The 23,048-nt window shown below is 33.1% G+C and overlaps 1 protein-coding gene and 1 long non-coding RNA gene across 4 annotated transcripts in view; one reads left to right on the forward strand and one right to left on the reverse strand.

Moving 5' to 3' along the window:
- Positions 1-23,048, reverse strand: part of l(2)dtl (WD40 domain-containing protein denticleless) — a 94,103-nt gene that overhangs the window by 36,617 nt on the left and 34,438 nt on the right. The gene's annotated exons all lie outside the window — the stretch shown is intronic.
- Positions 12,371-19,242, forward strand: LOC138699758 (uncharacterized). Its single transcript, XR_011332073.1, has 3 exons — positions 12,371-15,277; positions 15,708-15,777; positions 15,925-19,242. It is a non-coding gene; the product is annotated as an uncharacterized lncRNA (long non-coding RNA).

The following is a 23,048-nucleotide window of genomic DNA, read 5'->3' on the forward strand; positions in this document are numbered from 1 at the left end:
AATATAATATAATATAATATAATATAATATAATATAATATAATATAATATAATATAATATAATATAATATAATATAATATAATATAATATAATATAATATAATATAATATAATATAATATAATATAATACAATACAATACAATACAATATAATATAATATAATGTAATGTAATGTAATGTAATGTAATGTAATGTAATGTAATGTAATGTAATATAATATAATATAATATAGCCAAAATTTTTCTGGTAATTTTCGATCTTCCAAAAATAATTGATGTTTGGTACCTTTTCACGCGATAATGCCTGAACCAATTTATATGAAAATTGGAATATAAATTAAGTTCGTTGTAACTTAGATTTTAGGCTATATGGCATTCAAAGTACTTTATTTAAAAGGGGGGGGGGGGTTATAAGGGGGCCTGAATTAAATAAACTGAAATATCTCGCTTCTTGATTTTTATGAAAAATGTTACACAACAGAAGTTTCTTTAAAAATGATTTCCGATAAGTTTCATTCAAGCAAAATTTTGATAGGACTGATGTTTAAGGATATACAAGAGTTTTAAAATAATAATACAATACATTTTCACTGCCGCCTCAGATTATAGCGTCGTTGTTCCGTAACTCCTACGTGCAAAATATAAAATTTTTCAGTAGGAAGAAAAACAGATTTATTCATTCTATGGCAGTGGTACATAGAAGATCGTGAATTCTTACATTTTTGAAAGAAGGAAAGAAATGTAATTACATATAGTAGATTGTATTATTTGCTATATCACTATTGAAGTTATATAATATAGCAAAAATCTGAAAATCGATATGTCACATAGGAGTTACTGCAGGAACGATGATGGCTATAATGAAATAAAAACAAATGACTCCGTCTATTTGAGGCACACTTGAATTTTCAATATGAATATATTAATTTGTAGTTTCTCTAGATGGATGTAATGTTACAAATGAGGACAGAGGTAAGATGAAAATAGATCTTTACACACAGAAAACTTGATATTCTGTCGAAATATTGTATAACTTGATTACTGCAACTTTATTTGGTCCCCATAAAATACTCTAATTTTATACATTTAAATTTCTTTTTGTTCACAGAACATAATAGTTAAGAGCTTTGTCGTAAAGATGAGTTTTTTACTGGACCAAAAAATACAGCCTATAATAAATACTGGTAAGCATTTTACCATAGAGTTCACTGGAGCTGAATTATTTTAAAAGATGTTCCGAAATAGTGTTCCTGTGCTCATAATTTACCCATATTCGTTTTCTGTGTTTCTTAAAATAATATTTATGTAGGGTACCTCATTTTTTATTTGCATGAACAATGATATACAACCGAGCGAGTTGGCTCAGATGGTAGCGTTTGAGATAAGCATTCAGAAAGTCTCGGGTTCAAACCCCGTGGCCGACCAATTTGACTGGGGTTTTTCATGATTTCCCTTAGTCATAAAGGCAAATGAGATTTCTATCTTTGGGAGTGGTTAAAAAACATTGTCTATCAAGATTGTCCCACAACAAGAGATGACATGAAACAGCGAATCCGAGAGACCTTTCAGTCACTTGACCATTAGTGTTAGGAGTCACTGACAGTGTTAGAAAAAGAGTACGGGTAAATGCTGCTTAGAACGGCAGACAGTTTGAACATTTGTAAAAATTAATAGCATTGTCCAGTCTTTCAGTAACATCTGTCAACATTAATTGTCTTGTTTACATTTTCGTATTTTAACATTTCTCAATACTGATGGCAATGTCTTTTCGTACGTTTTCTCATTGAAAGAATAGGAATTGATAAAAACGTTTCCTATGAAAGTTGTTTGTTTTGAAGAGCTCTATCAAATGGCACCTTATTTGATCATGACTCCCATTTGAAATTTTAAAGTAATACATCACTGACCCTACTTCCTGTTAGGACTAATTGATGAAATGAAGCTCAAGTGAAAGTTCACATGTCTTAAAAATTTTTAATGCACTAGTTTCCGAAATAAATTACTGTTATGGGTGGTCTGAATCACCCTGTATATACCAAGTGTTACAGACCACCTGTATCAGTCTTTTTTCTCGAAAACTATATGATACTGGTTGATCATAAAAAAATTTTGATAACCAAAATCTATGTAAAGAATTGATTCGTGATAGTGCTATTTTCCGTAACAAACCGGAAGTAGGGGTACCTGTGGTCAACTTCGAAATTTCAAATAACTTTTATTGTTTACTCACAAAGGAACAAAAATGGTATCTTCTAAGAAATGTTGTATGTTGTTTATGTATGTACACTCTTCATAGTAAGTGTTCAAAATGTCTCACCCTGCGCTAAACAATGTTCTGATCTCTTTCTAACATCCATGATTGCACAGAGAACTTCAGCACTGCTGAGAGACCCAAAGGCTTCTCTAATTTATTCTTTATTTCATGTCTTCTTTAGTTGTTGGACGCACTTGGTAGAACATATCTTTAATTCTCCCCACAAGTGAAGTTCGGAGAGTGGATGGCCAAACTACTGGTCCTCCTCGTCCAATCCACCGTAGGAGAAATAACCTGTCAATAACTCGCCAAGCCCTACGTGAAAAGTGAGCCAGACAGCCATCTTGCTGAAGCCACATCATTAACCGAAGCACAAGGGGAACATCATGAAGAAACTGGTGCAAAATGTTTTGGAGGAAGCATGTGTTCTACCATTAAAAAATGTATGGTCCTATGACTTAGTATCCGAGAAGGCCACACTATGTATTGAGGCTCTACACGTGCTGGTAATCCACTTCACGTAGCCAGTGTGGATTAACCGGAGACTAGTAATGGGCATTGCAGAGATTCACCTCACCATTACTTTTGAAAATTGCCTTGTCAGTCCACAGAATTCTGAGCTCGAAATCACGGTCTGTGTTTAGAAATCAATTGCAGAAATCAACACGAGTTTGGAAGTCATGTCCCACAAGTTCCTTTTGGAGAGGATTATGGTATGAATAAAATTTGTTGTCTTTGAGAATTCTAAACACTGTATTATGGTGCAATCCTTCTTGTGGGGGAGAATTAAAGACATGGTCTACCAAGTGCGTTCAACAACTAGAGAAGACATGAAACAAAGAATAAATTATAGAAGCCTGTGGGTCTCTCAGCTGTGCTGAAGTTCTCTGTGAAATCACGGATGTTAGGAAGAGATCAGAACATTGTTTAGCACAGGTTGACGCACAATTTTAACACTTACTATGAAGAGTGTACATACATAAACAACATACAACATTTCTCAGAAGATACAATTGTTATTGCTTTGTGAGTAAACAATAAAAGTTAGAGAAAAAAAGTTTCAGTAAAAGTTATTTCTTTTTAAAAGTAGTTTCCAATGGCACCTCCAATGATCCATGTTCTCATTTGAACTTTCGAAGTTGACCACAGGTACCCCTACTTCCGGTTTTTTACGGGAAATGGAACTACCATCAATCGATTCTTTACATAGGTTTTGATTATCAAAATTTTTTTTATGAACAACCAGTATCATATAGTTTTCGAGAAAAAAGGCTGATACAGGTGGTCTGAAACACCCAGTATATATATGTATGTATGTATATATATATATACGCCCATTTAGCATTGTATCAATGTTCTACAGATCTTACATTTTATCTCTGCCAGTCAGTGACTGTTAAATTTCAAGTGGCTTATCTTAGTCATGGGAGTCATATTAAAAAGTATTACAACCTCTCTGCCATCTCCTCTCCTCCCCCCAACAAATGTGACATTGCACAGAGGCAGAGATAATATAATTATAAGTTCTGTACATTGTTCTGAAGCTATGTATTTACGTAATTTCATGTCTGTGTGTGCTTTCACTTGAATTTCAGAGACAGCTGAAGATAAACAGGGAATTCCCTTGTTCTCAGTCTGAACTCGGGGTGTCAAGAGCCAAAATTTCTCTCTCTATTGGTCGTACCAAATAATCAATATATATGTATATAATCTAATTTATATTGGAAGATTTTTTACTCCTTGACTGCTGTATGCCTATTTTTTTAATATGACTTGAGAAACTATATCTCACAAATTCAGAACATATTATATTAATCCTTATTTAATACAAAGAATACAGATACAATAATAAAAGTGCAATAAGTCATTTTTTAACATAAAGACTAATATTCTGAGAGACATATACCAGTTGTTTAGAAATTAAGAGATTGTTATTTGCACAACACATAACATACTACACTGGCAAAGTGATTATACAGTTAGAATTTCGCTGTAACACATTTTCGGACATGAACGACAATATTTTGAGAGACGTATATTTTAGAATTAATACAGTGTTATTTTCAGTCAGCTTATGTACATTCACATACTACATTAGCAACATGACAGAAGTATCATTGAATTGCTTTTTGATATGTGTAAAATCGTTTTTTTCATACTTCTTTGTATAAAATTTAATTGAGAGTGTGAAAAATACGGAGTTTTTAAGTTAATGTCTGTAACTTTGAGCGATTGTTCTTGAGCTTCATTTTAATATGGCCATTACAATTAATGCTAGTCGCACTGAAATTGCTCTTACTTAAAATCGAAAAGCATGTTAGTGGGTACCGGGTATTACAGGAATGTGTGGGATAAAAACATCTTCTCCTTTCGTTTTGCCAGTTAATATTGTCACTTCTATTAGATTTTGCATGAGTTTTTTCATACCAATTCTTGTTCCAATGCCTAATTTTGGTGAGTCAATATTTCGCAATTGTTGATTGTTGATTCAGTATTAAGTATTAAATTTATGGTAGCAATCCTTGTGGTTTAAAAAAAATTCAAGATTTCAGTTGGACAAAACAGTCTGCTCACTATCTACAACTGCATTGAGAAATTCTTAATATGGTCCTGGACTGCGTAAAGATACTTATTGCATGAATTATCTAGTTTTAGCCTTCATGATGTGTATCAACAATGTTATTCAATTTCGTGTTATAATTTTCATGGGCTCGTAAAAGTCGATGTTGAATACAACAGACAATAATAAAGAACAACTGACTACAGAAGATTGCATTTTAATATTATATATGAATGTTTGATTGTATTTAGGCTACTTTTATTTTTTAATTAATTTAACGTCCATTTGCACAATTTTAATGTAGTCCATGTTTTTCTTTTCGTTATGAAAGTTAAATGTGCAAACTTTGACACATATTGGTCAAAGCATGTAGATTTCTATAAAGAACATACGAGCATACATACACATTCACTTTTATATATTAAGATGAGACAAAATCCGAGGACATGGTGCGCCATGGCAAAGTTGAAAGCTGGTATTTGTATGGCCCTCAAAAAAGGCTTTTAATGAAAGATAAAAAACTCTTCAAAACCATGAACACTTTGGAGAAGGATGCTTGGTGTGCTTCTTCTGGTGTTGTAAGGAACTTTCTTGGCAATAGAGCAGATAACTACGAGGTTGTTATTGAAACTTCGTTGACAATGTATCAAAGGGTAGGAGTAAACATGAGTGATAAGGTGCATGTCCTGCAGTTACATAAACGTCTTTCCTTCAAATCTTGGTGCTTTAAATGAGAAATAGGGTGAGAGCATCCACCAAGACATGAAGACCATGGAACAGAAATATAAAGGCAGCCGGAATACAAATATGAAGCCTGGTGCTTGCCAATACTGCGACATCCCTGATTCCAGCTGCATCAGAAAATCAAAGAAGTGAAAGTTCCTTAGTAATTAGATGTTTAAGAGTTTCTAGACTCTCTGTGCACTGTGCAAATTAATTAGTTCTAATATTATACAAACACTATTAACTTTTTGTGCTCAAAGAAAGCTGAGTATTTATTAATAGAGAGCAGAATTTAGGCAAAAACCTATTTTTTTTCCTTGATACATATAGGCTTGAGATTTAATATTTACATTTTCATGGAAATATAGGTATAAGTAAAGGGGTTTTATAGTGCCTAAAACTGTCTATTTCGATGTAAGTGCCTATTTTTAAGTTTTTTTTTTATTATTATTTTTTTTTTTAATTTTTGCATCATTTTTTGTAACTGTTTACTCTTTTTCTTAACATCCTGTACCGTTTACATTCCAAGACGGATAACAACTCCTTTCTAGCAGTGAACAACACAATAGAGAAGTATGTCCGGGCCACCCCTTCTCATTCTTACAATCATTCAATCCTAAAATTCAAACTTTCAGTCAACCTGGTAGCATAGTCGGTATAACGCTGGCCCTCTGTGCTCGAGGTTCCGGGTTCAATCTCGACCCAGGTGAATGGATTTAAGTGTGCTTAAATATGACAGGCTCATGTCAGTAGATTTACTGGAATGTAAAATAACTCCTGCGGGACAAATTATTATTATTATTAAATTTTCCTCTCTTTGTCAGCAATTTAACACAAACTCGCTAGGTTGTATCCGAATAAGCATTCTCTTACTTTCCAAGACAGATAACAACCCATTCCTTTTTTCTCACCATCTGTAAGTACAGCAATGAGCGACACAATAGCCACAATAGGTGCTGATAATCTACTGTGAAGCAAACTATGGAAATGTGATTGGTGAATGAAAAACACTAACTTAAATAAAGAATGTCTTCATTTTGTGTATGCATGTGTACCCTTGTAAAATGTGAAATGTGTGAAAGTTTCTTTTAATCCTAGAATTTTGCATTAAATAAATGTTGAATTTTATATTAGCGACATTTTTTAACAAAATGAAAAGCCTATTTTTTTATTTTATAGAGCCTAAATAAAGGAGTTTAAGAGGCTATTTTAGGCGCCTAAAATGCCACTTTTTAGGGCCTAAAATTCCGCTCTCTACTTATTATTTATTAATATATGGTTGAAACTCGTAAGAATCAGAAATTATTATTATTTTTTTTGTGAAAAACTGTGACATAATATAGAACATCTGACTACATATTTGGAATCAGCGACTTCAAATTATGTAAAATCAGTCAAAACATTAGGTCAACAGAAAAAAAAAAGTTCACATGTAGACCAGTGAAATTAATATATTTAGTGAGTTATTTTACTACGCTGTATCAACATCTCAGGTTATTTAGTGTCTGATTGAAATGAAGGTAATGATGCTGGTGAAATGAGTCTGGGGTCCAGCACCAATAGTTATTCAACATTTGCTCTTGAGGGAAAACCCCGGAACAAAAACCCCCAACCGGGATTCAAACCCGGTCCACCTGGTTTCACAGTCAGACATGCTAACAGTCACTCCACAGGTGTAAACTGCAATTAATATTAATAAACTAACAATATTAATAAGTAAAATTCCTCACCACAATCAAAACAGATGCTGAAGTGTTTTCGTTACTCTTGAAGACAGAGTTCGACCTGTTTACACTTACTGTATTTGCTAAAATTTTAACTAATACATCTTCATTAATTGATACAACATAATTAGTTATTTCATTATAAAATGATAGCCTACTACTTCTTGTAGACTGTAGATTTCCCCAGATTATTTCTTGTGGGTGTGGAAAAATCTAACATATACAAGAACAATCTAAAGACAATCAGACACTTTTAATTCATGAACCACTGTAAATTTATATGAGTGTAACTTAAGTACTCTTGTTACAGTCTTATGTGCTATTTGCAAAAAACATATGTCATAGCATAATGTGCTGTTGTCACATCTAGCTGAAATCACATTTTCATCTCTTTATTCAGTGGTAAATCATATAGAAAATCCATTACAAAGCTGTCCAACAATTAGCCAAATGTGTATTGCTCCATATTTCTGTAACAAAAAATATGGCCTCATAATCATACTAACTAATATCCACACAGCACCATTACTTTTTAAGCACTAGAGTTAATGAATTCACACATCCATCATGGGTTTTCTTTGGACCAATATCGAGCATTTTGTGTAGGCCTATAGCATACCCATCCAGAAAGAATAGCCATTCGTTATCAGATAAAACATGTCAATGGAAGAATTCGTCAATAAGCAAACACTGCATGATCCAGTTGCAGTAAGCTCGCCTCTTCCATGGATCATCATCTTGCATTGTGTGTATATGTTACAATTTGTAGGGGTGGAAATATGCCCATTTCAATTTTCTGGAAACAGATTCTCTACTAATACCACTCTCTTGAGCCACATAGTGTGTTGTCCTTTCAGGGTTGACTGACATCTCTGCAATCATGTCAAGCACACTAAACACTGTTTTAAAGTTATGTAATAAACTGGCTATACATTGGTGTGATGGTTTTGGAATGTCTGGATGATGACGTGAGACTCAACTGCATCCTCCCTTATTCTGTGATTGTTCCTACATAGCAGTACTAGCTCCATTCGCTGTTGAAGAGTCAACTCGATCAATATCAATTACAACTTAAAATAATAATGATCTCTCCTTCAGTTTTCAATAACTACGAGTGAATGAAACAGAACACAAACTGCAGTATTGTTGTTTACCATGGCCTACTTCACAGTTAAATCACAAAACATAAATATAAACGAAAGATAGCACCCACCTCCAAACTGAATAATACATTCCATTTGACAAGTGACTTTTGTGTCACACAGTACAATGCTGCAAGGAACTACTGAATAAAGTAATTATTCATTAAACTAGTCGTACCCGTGCGCTCCGCTGCACCCGTTAGAAATAAATATAAAGTAATTACATAATTAAAATAGGACATTTGATCCAGAGAACATTCGTGTTTGACAGAAGGATAAATCGTTTAATATGTTACATACTTAATTTAAATTGTATTTAAAATGCGATCATTTTGATCCAGAGACACTCATTTGGTTCAATGACAATTCCTTTAACATGTTTCTTAATTGTTATTACCAATTATTTTTGGAAAAGCAAAAATTAACAGAAAAATTTTGGCTACAGATTTATTATTATATTATATTATATTATGTAAAAAGTGTGTTGATAACGGATGTACTCGAATTAGAAAGTTTTTACTTTGTTGTGGGAGCTCTTGAATCTCAGGAGGAACAACTTTTACAACAGCGCAACATAATCTGCTTGGCACATTATCCAATTTTTTTGCATTGCATTTATTGCATATGTATTTTATGTATTTTAACACGATTCAATTGAGCATAGTTAAAATTTGAATTATAAAATAATGGATTGCTAAGCTAACGTACTATTACTGCATACTAAATCAATACACTCTCGTTGTTCGTTAATTCTCTGAGATAAAAATGAATATGTTCATAAACATTATTATAAGAAATACAGGAAATGAATATACAGAATAACCTATCAAGTTTTCTGTGCATAAGAAGCTATTTTAATCTTACCTGTCCTCAATTCACTCACAAGTTACTGTAATAACATTATAGCATTATGTCCATCCAGAGAAACTACACTTTCCAATGATGAAATAATAATTAATTATACAAATCGGTTAATTTAGCTTCCGATATTACTTCATACAAACACAGAAACATTCTCTGTAGGCTATCTTTCATAGCTTTCGATTGTTGCTGTCCAAGGCCCCTCATAGACGAAGTCATTTGTTTTTTATTTCATCATACGGCCTTAGATGGCAGTTATTTTAATTTTAAAACTCATTTATCTCATTAAATATCAGTTTTACCAAAATTTTTCGAGGAATAAAACTTATCAGAAATCATTTTTAAAGAAACTTTTGTTATGTAACATATTTCACAAAAATCAATAATAAGCGAGTTATTTCGATTTATTTAATTCAGGCCCCCTTATAACCCCCTTTTAAATAACGTATTTTGAATGCCATATAGTCTATAATCTAAGTTACAACGAACTTAATTTATATTCCAATTTTCATCGAAATCGGTTCAGCCATTATCGCGTGAAAAGGTAACAAACATACAGACAGACAGACAGACAAACAAAAATTTCAAAAAAGCGATTTTCGGTTTCAGGGTGGTTAATTATATATGCTAGGACCAATTATTTTTGGAAAATCGAAAATTACCAGAAAAATTTCGGCTACAGATTTATTATTAGTATAGATGTATTTATACATGCTGCAGAGTCCCTTTTACTATAACATGAACAGTAAAGTAAATAATTACACCTTCTTCCGTAAGAACTGATTCTAGTTCTATTGACGAATTTGACAGTTTCGTATTGAGAAATGTTTTGATGTAGTTGCATCAGTTCCTCTGGGAACATAATTAAAGACGCAAATTCACTTATTCTTTGGAATAATTACATATTCCATAATTTACATAAGAATCTGCACTGTTCTGCACAAAGTCAAAGAATATGAATATGAATGAATATGTTCCACTAGATGAGATACAGTGAAAACAACCAGCCGAGATATACGATATATGTCATAACAAGATCCAAGACCCAAATATAACGGAAAAAATTATCAATTTTTGTCATGTGCTAATAACTGACAATAGTTCTGTCTAAACAATTTATACAGAGTGTTTCCAAATTGATGGTAAAAAATTTAGGGACGGGGAGTAAAAATGAAGAGATACGAAAAAGTTCCAGTGAACCTGGGTCTACAAATTAACCGTTTACGAGATAATGCCAATTTTTTTGCTAGTTGGGACCTCCAATGAACCGAGTGCCTGGTTATGGTAAAGTGACAACATTCATGTTTCGTATGTATTCCATTTACTTCTAAGTATGAGATAATATCAAAACAGACAATATGGTGAACGGTGAATAGATGAGGATCTGTACCTAGATCACAGGATTTAAATCGTTTGGATTTTTGTGTATAGGGTTATGCAAAAAGGCTAGTTTACACAACAGACATCACCACACCTGAAGAATTGCAGCATCGGATTGTCGATGCCTTCCAGCAAATGAAGAATGACCCAGAATTGCTCGAGCACATTCTTGGGTCTTTGCAGAGAAAACTAACTAGATGCATTCAAGTGCATGGTCAGTATTTTGAACACGTGCTGTAAAATTCTTCCATTAGCATGTTCATACTGAACTGTACTGTGTTTATCCAGAAACTTTACTGTTGTTCAAACAAAAAAGTTTCTTTTATGTATGTTCAATCACATTTCTGTAGTGTTAGAATCTAAAATTATGAATTTTAGTGTCTCGTGATTGATAAATTAAATAAAATTGTCAGAATTTTTGTTGGAATTAGTACTTAGAATTCAGCAGGCACCAACAGCACAAAATGGCATTATCTCGTAAATGGTTAATTTGCAGAGCCATGTTTACTGGAACTTTTCCGCTTCTCTTCGTTTTTAATTCTCAGCCCTAAATTTTTTACAATCACTTTTGAAACAACCTGTACAAAATGACATTATGTCGTGAATGGTTAATTTACGGATCCATGTTTACTGAAACTTTTCTGCTTCTCTTCGTTTTTAATTCTCAGCCCTAAATTTTGACCATCAATTTTGAAACAATCTGTATAATTTTGTACCCAATCCTTAACAGCCACACTCGAAGCAACATTGCAATGTAGAATCACTAAGAAAACGTTTGTAATAATTTATATTTAATAAAACACTTAAAAATGCTAATATTAAGGACTAACTATACCCGTGTGCTTCGCTGAACTTGTTAGAAATAAATGTAAAGTAATTACATAATTAAAATAGGACATTTGGTACAGGGAACATCCGTGTTTGATAGAAGGATAAATCGTTTAATGTGTTGCTTAATTGAAATTGTATTTAAATAATTAAAATATTAATTTTTGTCCAGAGAGCACTCAATTGGTACAAGGATAATTCCTTTAACATATTTCTTAATTGTTACTATATGCAAATAATTAAAATAGGATCATTTAGTTCAGGGAACATCCATTTTTGGTGCTAGGATAATTTGTTTAACATTTTTCTAAATTCGTCTTGAATGCAACCTTTAATAGTTCACTCCAAATTAATGTTAATATGAGTGGATTGTGTACGAAGATAATTTTTATCTTGATTTCACTTTGCATCTTTTTTCTTTGTTAAGTTTATTTATACACGCTTTAACATCTGTGGTCATGCCGTATGTTTAGAATGTATATCCGTAGGCCGTTTGTACTCTTGTTGAGTTACTGTTTCTATAGTGTGTTGTAGATGGCTTGTGTTCATGTAACTGATTATAGATTCTGATTAATATTTATTGTATTGGTAACTGAGATGGTGATGAATCATGGCATGTGAAATAGTAACAGTAAAATACTAATTTGAACTTGCATGGGCAAAAGTAAAATGCCTGATACGTGAAAAAAATGTTGCTGGAGAAATGTCAATGGTAGTACTGAAGGACATAACAACGAATGCATTTTCATTAGTTACCGGGAGTGATTGGCTAGGGTACAGTGATCATGTGTGGAAGCTGGAGACTCAATACTGGAAAAAGAATGGGTTTTTGGAAAACACTATAAATAAGGTCATCATTGCATTGAGGGGTGTCAAAAGTGATACTAGTGACTTGAGTGACTCACAATCAGATGAAGGAAGTGACGACACTGAGCTTGTCTGTCCACTGTCGGACAGCGAATAAGGAAGCTCAACTTTCATCATATCACATGGGTTAATTTAAAATCGTTACAATAATATTAGTTCAGTAACACTTTGCTCTTTTGTTTTCACAGATTACATGTTCATTGTTTGCAGATGTTAAGCATGTGAACAGTGAGCTGCTGTCTTCTGAGCTAAATAAACTCAATAAAAAAATGCTTACTGAAATCCTTGTGAGTAAAAGTGTTCCCTCCGATGTTTGTGAAGTGGTTAGTAAATACTTTCAACATTTCTTTCATCAAGAGGGAGAAATAGTGATACACAAGTGTAGTGGGCATGGCGCAATGCCGGGCTATGTGGGTAGTGTAGATAAAACATTATTACCTCGTGAGGTTGAGACGATTTATAAATTAATTGATCAACTGGATAAGAGAGTGAAAGATCAAGAGGTAATTACTGATCTCTTGAAGGACAAACAGGAATTATACAAACAAAGTTTAAAAAAAGAAACTACAAAAGAAGATAACATAACCTGTAAAGCAAACATCCCACGGAAATTGGTAAGCTACGAAAATGTATCTAAACCAAAAGTAAGTTCTATAAATCCAGTAGTAAACATAGAACCTGCGAGTAATTGTACGGATAAAGAGACAGAGCCACAGACACTTGGGCCAGTGTAGTTAGTTGGAATAAAAGAAAGATTAAGGAAATTACACATGGGGCTAATAATACATGCAAACTTAAGGCTGTAGAAAAGCTACCTCGAAGTAAAGCATTATTTGTAACGAGGCTAGAAATATAGAAGATTTAGTTAAAGAAAGTGGATATGAGCCTATGAAGATAAATAAAATTAAAACCAAATATAACTTTTACTCCTCCTTTCACATTGAAGTGGAAGAAGAAAAGTTTAGTAGTCTGGCAGACCCTGAAATATGGCCCACTGGAGTGTTTGTGTCAGAATTTTATGGTCGACTTTATCCAAATCAAATCGCAAGAGATCCCAATGAAGATACTTCATCTGTGTCAGCCTGACTTGAAGTTAGTTTAGGGCAGTCTGATAGAAACAATCTGACAATTTTTTATATGAACATACAATGTTTGAGAAACAAGTTGGAAGAATTAAACTTATACTTTAGTGATAAAGAGTTTAGTGAGGTTTGTTTCAGTGAACATTGGTTAATAAGTAGTGAAATAAGTTATGTGCAACTTGATGACTATTTTTTAGGAAATGCTTTTTGCCGAACTAAATAAAAAAAATGGCAGTGTTGTAATTTATGTTAAAAAACATATAAATTACAAACAGATTGATGTAGGTCATATATGTGATGAAACAAATTTTGAGATGGCTGTAATTGAATTAAGTGATCATAAGCTGTTAATTGCTGCATTGTATAGGTCACCAGATAGCAGTGTTGATGTATTTTTAGAGAACATGGAAAAATGTCTAAATTTCCTAACATCATTAAAGGGCGAGGTAGTAATCTGTGCCGACGTAAATGCTCATTTTCACATAACTTCTAATAGGCATTCAGCCTTTTGTTTGCAAAACCTCTAAGTCAAGAAGGTTTTCATTGTGTAAATCGAGAACCTACACGAAATAATGCATCCCTGGATAATATAATAACAAATATGGATCAGAACAATTATATGTGCTCTTTAGTTAAGAATAACATATCTGACCATGATGCACTAAAGTTTGTAGTTAAGTGTAACCCTAATGTAAATCTAAACAGACCTAGTATGATATTAACTAGATGTTATACAGATTTGGGTATAGAAAAGAGGTCTTTGAAATTGTGTACTTTATTAGGCTCTAAAGGTAAATGTTGGTATTCCCCTAAATTACATACTATGAAAGAAAAATTAATGTTACTACAAGATATATGTAAAAAAACTTGTGTGATAACAAAATAGTCGAAGATTATCTGGTTTCCTATAGGAAAGAGATACAGGCTGAGAAACAAAAACCTAATGAAATGTTTATAAATAAAGCTGATAATAAATGTAGGGCAGCTTGATCAATAATAAATTCTATTGCTCAAAAAAGTGAAAACAAAAATAAGAATTGTGGAGATCTGCATCCAAATGTTTTAAATGATTATTTTACAAAATCAGTAGGTAAAATCATCTCCAGTATACCTACATCATCAGAAGAAGCGTTAAATAGTCTTCATCACTCAAATATTCGAGTTAATGTCAATTTCACCTTAAGTGAGGTATCTTGTGAACAGGTCTTTGAAGCCATTTGTAAGTTAAATGATACTAAGAGTAAAGACTATTACGAGGTATCAGCCAACCTTGTGAAATCAGTCGCTAATAGTATAGTTATGCCATTGACTTACTGTATTAATTTGTGTATACTACAAACTGTATTTCCAAATATATTAAAAATAGCAAAAGTTATACCTATATACAAGAAGGGTGACATTACATTGCCTAGTAGTTATCGGCCTATCTCCTTAGTGCCAATATTTAGTAAAATCTTTGAAATCTTGATAAAAGATCAATTCTATAGTTATCTTGAAACTAATAACTTAACCTTAAATCAGCAGTATGGTTTCCGTACTGGAAAGAGTACAGTGGCTGCAGTAAATTCCTTTTTGGAAACTGTATATCATGCATATGAAAATGGTTAAAGTACAAAGGCAATTTTTTTTTACCTTAGTAGGGTCAGTCCATGAGAAAGAGGAAATTTTGTCTGTGGAAAGTTTTTTTCTCTCTTTTTAAAACCATGATTAATGTGTTCTTAAAACATCAAAGAATTCAAATTTTGAAGCTAAGTTGGTATTTTCAAGTTCATAAGTTGGCAGTATTGCCGTAAACACGGCTGACATCAGCTGCTTTTTACATGGTTACAGTTGTGAATGTTTGAAGACACATTGCTAGTAAGTCCATATTAGAATGATGTTTTTTCTCTTATAATGTAATATTTCAGAGTATGATAGATTTAATTCCAGGTAGTTTCAAGATTTCAATCAAATTAAGAATACTTAAAATTGTTTTTGTTTTTAAAAAATGTAGTAGATAATGTCCCATACGTGACACAAATGAGGTTAAGTTTAATTTTTTCCAGTTTCAATTGCTTCTATTGTTTAACACTTTGTATGTTAACAGTATTAAATGGAATCTTTGCTTTACCACAACTTTCAAATTATTTTAGCTCTTTATAGTTTTATTATTAAAAATTATTTACTGTCCCATAAGTGATATCACTATGAGACGGTGTGTGTACCTTACTTACATATAGGAGTACACATGCTTTTAATGTACTGGAATCTATAGATACTTATTTCATCTTGTAACGTTCCTTTGCAGATTTAATCAACTGAAATAAAGGGGATTGCACACAATCTGTGAAGGATAGCAATATTTTAACAAGATAAGTGTAGGTCTTTTTGAAAAAATTAAATTAAGATCTTGTTTGAAGTTATTCATTTTGTATTTACTGTTAAACTATTTTACTTGTATTGTTATATTAAAATAAGAATGATTTTAAGAGGCAAGATAGGTTCAACAAACTGTATTTTTATAGTGTGATGGAGGAGTCTGCAAAGTCAACCAGTGCTTCCCGTATGGCAAAGATGAGAGCTCAACTGAAGACAGAAGATGCAGCAGGTTTTCTTGAAAAAGAACGCAAAAGAATTTCTGAATTACGAAAAAAGAAAAAGTCAAAATTAACAGCAAAGCAAAAAGAACAATGTAGGAAATATGAAAGGGACAGGAAAAGGCTGCAAAGAGCAAAATTAAAAGAAAAACAAATGAGAAAGGAGAATCAGAATAAAAGTGGCAGTACTACACCAACATCAAGTACATCATCAGTATACATATGTAAGCAAACCTATGCAAAAGCTATTCATAAAACAGCACGTTCACTTCCTAAATCACCAAGGAAACAAAAGGCTGTTGTGGAAGGATTAGCTAAACGTGTTGACATGGAATTGTTCAAGATAACTGAGGCCAATTTGGATGGAGTAGGTGATTGTGAAGATAACATATTAGTAAACCAGTTTTTCTTTCGTCCAGACACTGTTTACACTTGTCCTGGAATAAAAGATGTGATGACAGTCTGGAAAGATGGAAGGAAGGAAAAGCTACGAAAGTATTACTTAACTATGTGTTCGCGTAGCTTCCGCGGCTGGTGTACATGGTGTGTGGATAAGCTTCAGGGCTTCTACAGCGTTGTCTTGGTGTTATTGGCTGACGTTTCGACCGCTGTGTTGTGGCCATCTTCAGAGCAGTTGTTGGATAAGGAAATAGTCTGCCAGTACTTATAGGAGCAGTCCGCGATAAAATTAAGTTGGCTTTAATCAAACACGTTTTTCAATCTAAGTAGAATGTAATTTACCGCATGTCAATGCGAGGCATGGTTCTTGAGTTACTGACTCCGCACAAATACTTATGACGTCACAGCCACTGAACTGGTGTGATAGCGTAGTAGGCCGAGAACATCCCGAGTGCAGCGCTTTGTTCTCGCACCGTAATACACGTGAACAGAATTTCGGACTTAGTTGTGATTGAGTGAAGTTATATTTTGCTTTTCATTTAATCATAAAACAGCACATACCAACGTTGTGGTTTTATGTAGGGCTATTTTCTTTTATATGAACGACTTTGAACTACAGTAGACTAAGCAGAAAAAATTGTATCGTAATACAGTTTAAAATGCCGTGGTGTTGTAATTTTTCGTGTTCAGAAGGAAGAACAAAAGCAGAACGTGGAGAAGGGGTATCATTTCATGTATTTCCGAGCAAAGAAAAGTCACCGCAAATATTTAAAACATGGGCGAAGAAAATCAACAGAAAAGATTTTATACCATCGAAAACTGCTGTTGTGTGTTTTAATCATTTCCGTGAAATTAATTTTGAAGAATCGTGTCTATTAAAAAGACGTTTAATGAAAGACAATAGAACTTCTATGAAAATGAAGAAAACTGCTGTCCCTTATTTTTGAAAGGAGAATCTCCCCAGGACAGTTCTAATACTAAGCGCTCCTCTGCTTATAAATGAAAAAAGATCGTCGAAGAAGTAATAGCAAGTTGCAGTGATGCACCTATAGCTGAAAATACTGACATACGTGTAGTTCTCGATGAGGCTGAAAATTCACAGAAACTTAATATAAATAAAGCTGTCAGTGTGAGATAGGGTGCGAGACGCTAAGAAATGTGTGTGGTGAATCAGATGTGAGTGAGCCATAAACTGACTTAAGACAGATCTTTTCAAATAGAAGAAGAAACTTCAAATTCTAATTCATCAGGTATAAGGTACAAATTGTTTGAATATTTTTCAAAAACTTTACAACTATATTTCATCGGCAAGACAACATTTTATAAAATAATTTCAATATTCGTAGAACCAACAGTAGGTGTAGTTATTTTCACATTGATGAAAAACTTATCAATTCCCTAAAGGATAAAAACGTGCAAATCGCGGTGATGACCAATTTGACTCACCTGGTTATAGTGCAAAATATGTGACTTACAGTGTAATGGACCTGGATTGAGATAATCTTATAGACTTCATAGTTCTGCAAAAAGGCCTAATTGTAGGCAATCTTGAAAAAGCAGCATGTGAAAAAGCTCTAGATCGACTAAAAGAAAAAATGAACATTACCCTCTCTCTGTCGGACCACAATAGAGGAATTAGGAAATTCATGAGGACCAAATATGAATGGTGGACCATCAATTTGACATTTGGCACATTGCAAAAAGCTTATCTAAAAACCTTAAAGCCACCGCAAAAAACATATGAGAAAATACAAATGTGGAAAGACAGCATCATAAATCACTCATGGTGGTTATGTGCTACATGTGAAGGTGATCCTGACGACTTAGAAGACAGATTCATTTCTGTATTAAAACATGTTTGTAATATACACGAACAGAGACATAAAAAATGTGCACACATTCACCCATTCAATAGCGAGAGGGAATGGATCGAACCTGGACCCAATGATTACAATGCTCTGAAAAATGTTGTATGCAACCCTGCCCTTTAAAAGACTTAAAGCAGACTAATCAGTTTTGTCACACCAGCAAACTTGAATCATATCATAACGAGAGATTGGTTTACATTCCTAAGAGAAAACACTTTCCATATGATGGAATAGTAACAAGAACTATGATTGCGATAGTGGGCCATAATTACAACGTGAAAAGAGATGTAACTGGCTCCAGACTTCAGTACCCTAAAGTCACTAAATGATGGGTAGAAAAGAAAACATACAGCAGGAAGGAAAACGCGTGGAGAGAAGATATACAGAGAAATGTGTTGGAAGTAGCTCGTGGTTATCAACTACTGCAATTCAATGATGCACATGTTTTAGAGTTCTCTCAAACATAGCCCAGGTGCCTAAACCATGTGACTCAACAACTATGGTGCAATAGAATAATATAAACCTTGTACTAATTTATTGCTGACTTGAGATAAACACGTATCTGTAGTCCCTTCATAACGAATATTTCACGTCTCACATACATTCACTCGCTCAGTGAAGACGTTGACTTAGGTTATAATTGATCAAAATATTAAACCTTTTCAGTTCGAACCCTTATCAGACCCAAGTCGTTCTAATCACAGAATGGAACAGAATGCATTGTACACGGGATTTAAAGTGGGATAGAGTTTGGGTAAGTTATTATTATTATTATTATTATTATTATTATTATTATTATTATTATTATTATTATTATTATTACTATTACAGTATATGCATGTGATAGGTCCTAAGTGAGTTAATAATAACTGACTGTAACATATGAATATGTATTTACTCGTTCTACACCACTGTATGTCAAACGGAACTACAATGCAGTCTTATCCAACAACTGCTCTGAAGATGGCCACAACACAGCAGTCGAAACGTCATCCAATAACACCAAGACAACGCGGTAGAAGCCCTGAAGCTTATCCACACACCATTACTTAACTATATTTTTGAGAGAAGCATTTCAGATATTCAGAAAGGAATATCCTTGCTTCAAAATTGTTTTTTTAAGTTTTGCAGCCTACAACCAACAAGTGTGCTATTGCTGAAGGGCACAGCAGCAGACCAGTGTAGGTGTCTGATCCATGAGAATTACATATTTAAACTTAAAGCTTTGAAATATAACTATAGAAATGAATTTTGGAAGAGTATTTTATGTGATGACAATCTCAATTCATCATGCTGGCACAACCAATCTGAAAAATGTTCAAATGGAAAATTAATGTTACTTCCAAGTGAGCCAGAATGCCCAGTTAATTGGAAAGAATGAGAGGAAAATGAGGATGGCAGACTTACAATTAAAATTAGAGAAAACTGCCTTGGTGACATCCATGACCGACTGCTGACGGACTTTCCAAAAATTATTAAACATGTCAATATGAAAAGGATTCAACAGAAAGAATATGAAATGGACGAAGCAAGTGACTCCATGTCCTTCAGTTGTGAATATCAGAATGAGCTACAGAGTGCTCTTTGGTCTCATGCAAGTGTTTTGTTGTTTACAGGTGCTCTGTTTTATGCTGGTGAGTGTAAAACATTTCTTATTTGGTCAGACACTGTGAAAAAAGACAAGAATACAATCTTTTCATTTTTAGATTTGATTTATAGGGTCATTGTTAAGGTGAAAAGTACAGACATCTGTGAGATTATTTGGAGTGATGGACCATCATCCGAATTTAAGAACAAGTTCATGGTGAAAGTTCTCCAAATTCTTTCTGAAAAGTACAATAAGAATTTCACATGGAAGTATTTTGGGACATCCTATGGTAAAGGGATCGTCGATGGTGTTGGTGGAAACATTAAACGACTGGTAAGAAGTAAGATGATGGGCCAAAATCAACTTGTGATAAAGTCAGCAAAGGATTTTGCTCAAGTTGCATCTCTTAACACAAGAACCGAAATATATGTTGAAGCAGACCACATTGAAGGGGATATTTTATCAAAAAATCCATGGCAAAATGTGAAGCCGATTCCAGGGATTACAGAAATGCATGTAATAATGTGTAATTTAGATGGTAATATGTTCGGCAAAAAGAATGCTTTGGCCAAATCAATTATTAGGATATGTTAAAAATGCTCATTATGATTGGTCAAAACTTCAAGTTATATTTCTTGTAACAGATAGGCAGTCTATTTCCGATTGTGTCAAAAACAGAGATCTTTAAAATTTAATTTCAGTTTCATTCAGAAAATGAAGTGTAAAACTCAATATTTTTAGATATTTAAGTATTACTTTCCAATAAAATATTCGGTTAATACATTTCTTAAGTGTTACTATGTAAAACTCAAACCAAGAAATGGATTCAGAACGCCTCAAAATCTGTGCTTCAGTGGCTGACTATGATAATACCTTTGAAAAATATTGGAGTGCAAGAGGTCAAATGACTTTATTGTCAAACGCCTGGCATTAGAAAACAACAACAACAACTTTGTAATAAAACTTTGTTTTCAATTCTAAAGAAATGGTTTTTAATTATATTATAACGATTAAAATAAACAGCTCATTCATTAAAAGTGTACAAGTCCCATACGTGACAACCCTTGTCCTGTCTGTACATGACAGAGAGATCTTTTTTTCTCCCAAGTCTGATAGAAGTTTTGGAGAAAAATTATATACACCTTACTTTAGCTTGGAACTTGTAGTGTATTTAAAAAAAAAGATTAACTGATTAATATCTATTAGATGAGCTGAATTTTGAAAATTAATTATTCTCTTGCAAGCAATGGTAGACATCTCTTGTCCTGTACGTAACATTTATAATTACTTCGAATCTATCAAAAGTTTCGCATTTAGGTACTTATTTAGTACCTCAAAAATAACTAATTTTATGTACATAATACCCAAATAAACCTTTCTTGAGAAATGAGTTTTTCATTTTCATTTATATTGAAAGATACTTTATTATATTCTGTACAAATGTCCTGTATGTGACAATGGAATGCTCAAGTAAGGCATTTGATTGTGTTAATCATAAGATCCTGTTGGCTAAACTTGAGTACTATGGTGTGAATGGAAAAGAAATCAAACTTTTAAATCATATCTTGAAGAAAGATTTCAAATTGTTTCTGTAAATGGTGTACAATCTAAATCAATACAAGTTTTAGAAGGGTTCCTTAGGGTTCCATTTTAGGTCCTTTACTATTTATAGTTATGTTAAATGGTGTTGGACAATCTGTAAACTGTAATACTGAAGTTATTTTGTATGCAGATGATACAACTTTCCTAAATGTTAATAGGTCACAGAACAAACAGAAAGCACATTACATCAGTGTAAAGTTTGGTTTCATAAAAATGGTTTTTTATCAATGATGAAAAAACACAAATGCTGAGATTTACTAAAAAAGATATTAGTGAGGGTAACCAAGAGGATGTTAAAAAAAGGGTAACCAAGAGGATGTTAAACTCTCAAGTTTCCTCATAGACAATTATCGTGGAGATCACATATTAGGTATATATGCATTAAATCATCTTCTATTTATTAAAAAAATTGATGAGCATTGTTAGTTTTGAATATGTTCGAAATGCATATTTTGCTTTTTTTCAAAGTGTATTCAGATATGGACTTATTTTGCGGGGAAATTCTAGTGATATTACAGACATTTTATTAATTCAAAAGAAGGTTATTAGAATACTGACAGCTTCAACAAGTAGAACACACTGTAGATCTCTGTTCATACAGACAGGTATTCAGACTGTACATATATGATGAAAGATTGCAGGATTTTAACATGAGAAGTGAGATACACAATCATACAATGAGGAATAGGCAATTATTAGATTATCCACTTTGTAGACTTAGTGTAGTTGATTGGAATCAAATTGTTTAATAACCTCCCTATAAACATTTAGCTTCTTTCTGTTGAAAGTTATAAAACAAAATTGTATAGTTGGTTAATTAAAAACCCACTTTACTCAATGAGTTCTTTGAAATTGACATATATTTTTAAATAATGCAGTTTTAAATGTTATGGTTAGTAGTGAGATTTTGAATGAAACTTAGTGGTGAATATATTAATATTTAAATTTCAATGTAATAAGGAACAGAGCAAATTGCACTGCCTTATGTTGCATTTTTAAAGTTTATTATTAACCTCTGTTGTAGTTATTAAACACATGACAATTAGTAGTACTTGATACTGTCTTTTACTTACTTACTGGCTTTTAAGGAACCCGAAGGTTCATTGCCACCCTCACATAAGCCCGACATAGGTCCCTATCCTGAGCAAGATCAATCCAGTCTCTATCATCATATCCTACCTCCATCAAATCCATTTTAATATTATCTTCCCATCTACGTCTCGGCCTCCCCAAAGATCTTTTTCCCTCCGGCCTCCCAACTAACACTCTATATGCATTTCTGGATTCGCCCATATGTGCTACATGTCCTGCCCATCTCAAACGTCTGGATTTAATGTTCCTAATTATGTCAGGTGAAGAATACAATGTGTGCAGTTCTGCATTGTGTAACTTTCTCCATTCTCCTGTAACTTCATCCCTCTTAGCTCCAAATATTTTCCTAAGCACCTTATTCTCAAACACCCTTAACCTATGTTTCTCTCTCAAAGTGAGAATCCAAGTTTCACAACCATAAAGAACAACCGGTAATATAACTGTTTTATAACTTCTAACTTTCATAGTAGAAAAGTTTTCCGGGCTATGAGGCCGTGGTCTGT

This window comes from Periplaneta americana, chromosome 1, assembly GCF_040183065.1.
Source record: "Periplaneta americana isolate PAMFEO1 chromosome 1, P.americana_PAMFEO1_priV1, whole genome shotgun sequence".
NCBI lineage: Eukaryota > Metazoa > Arthropoda > Insecta > Blattodea > Blattidae > Periplaneta > Periplaneta americana.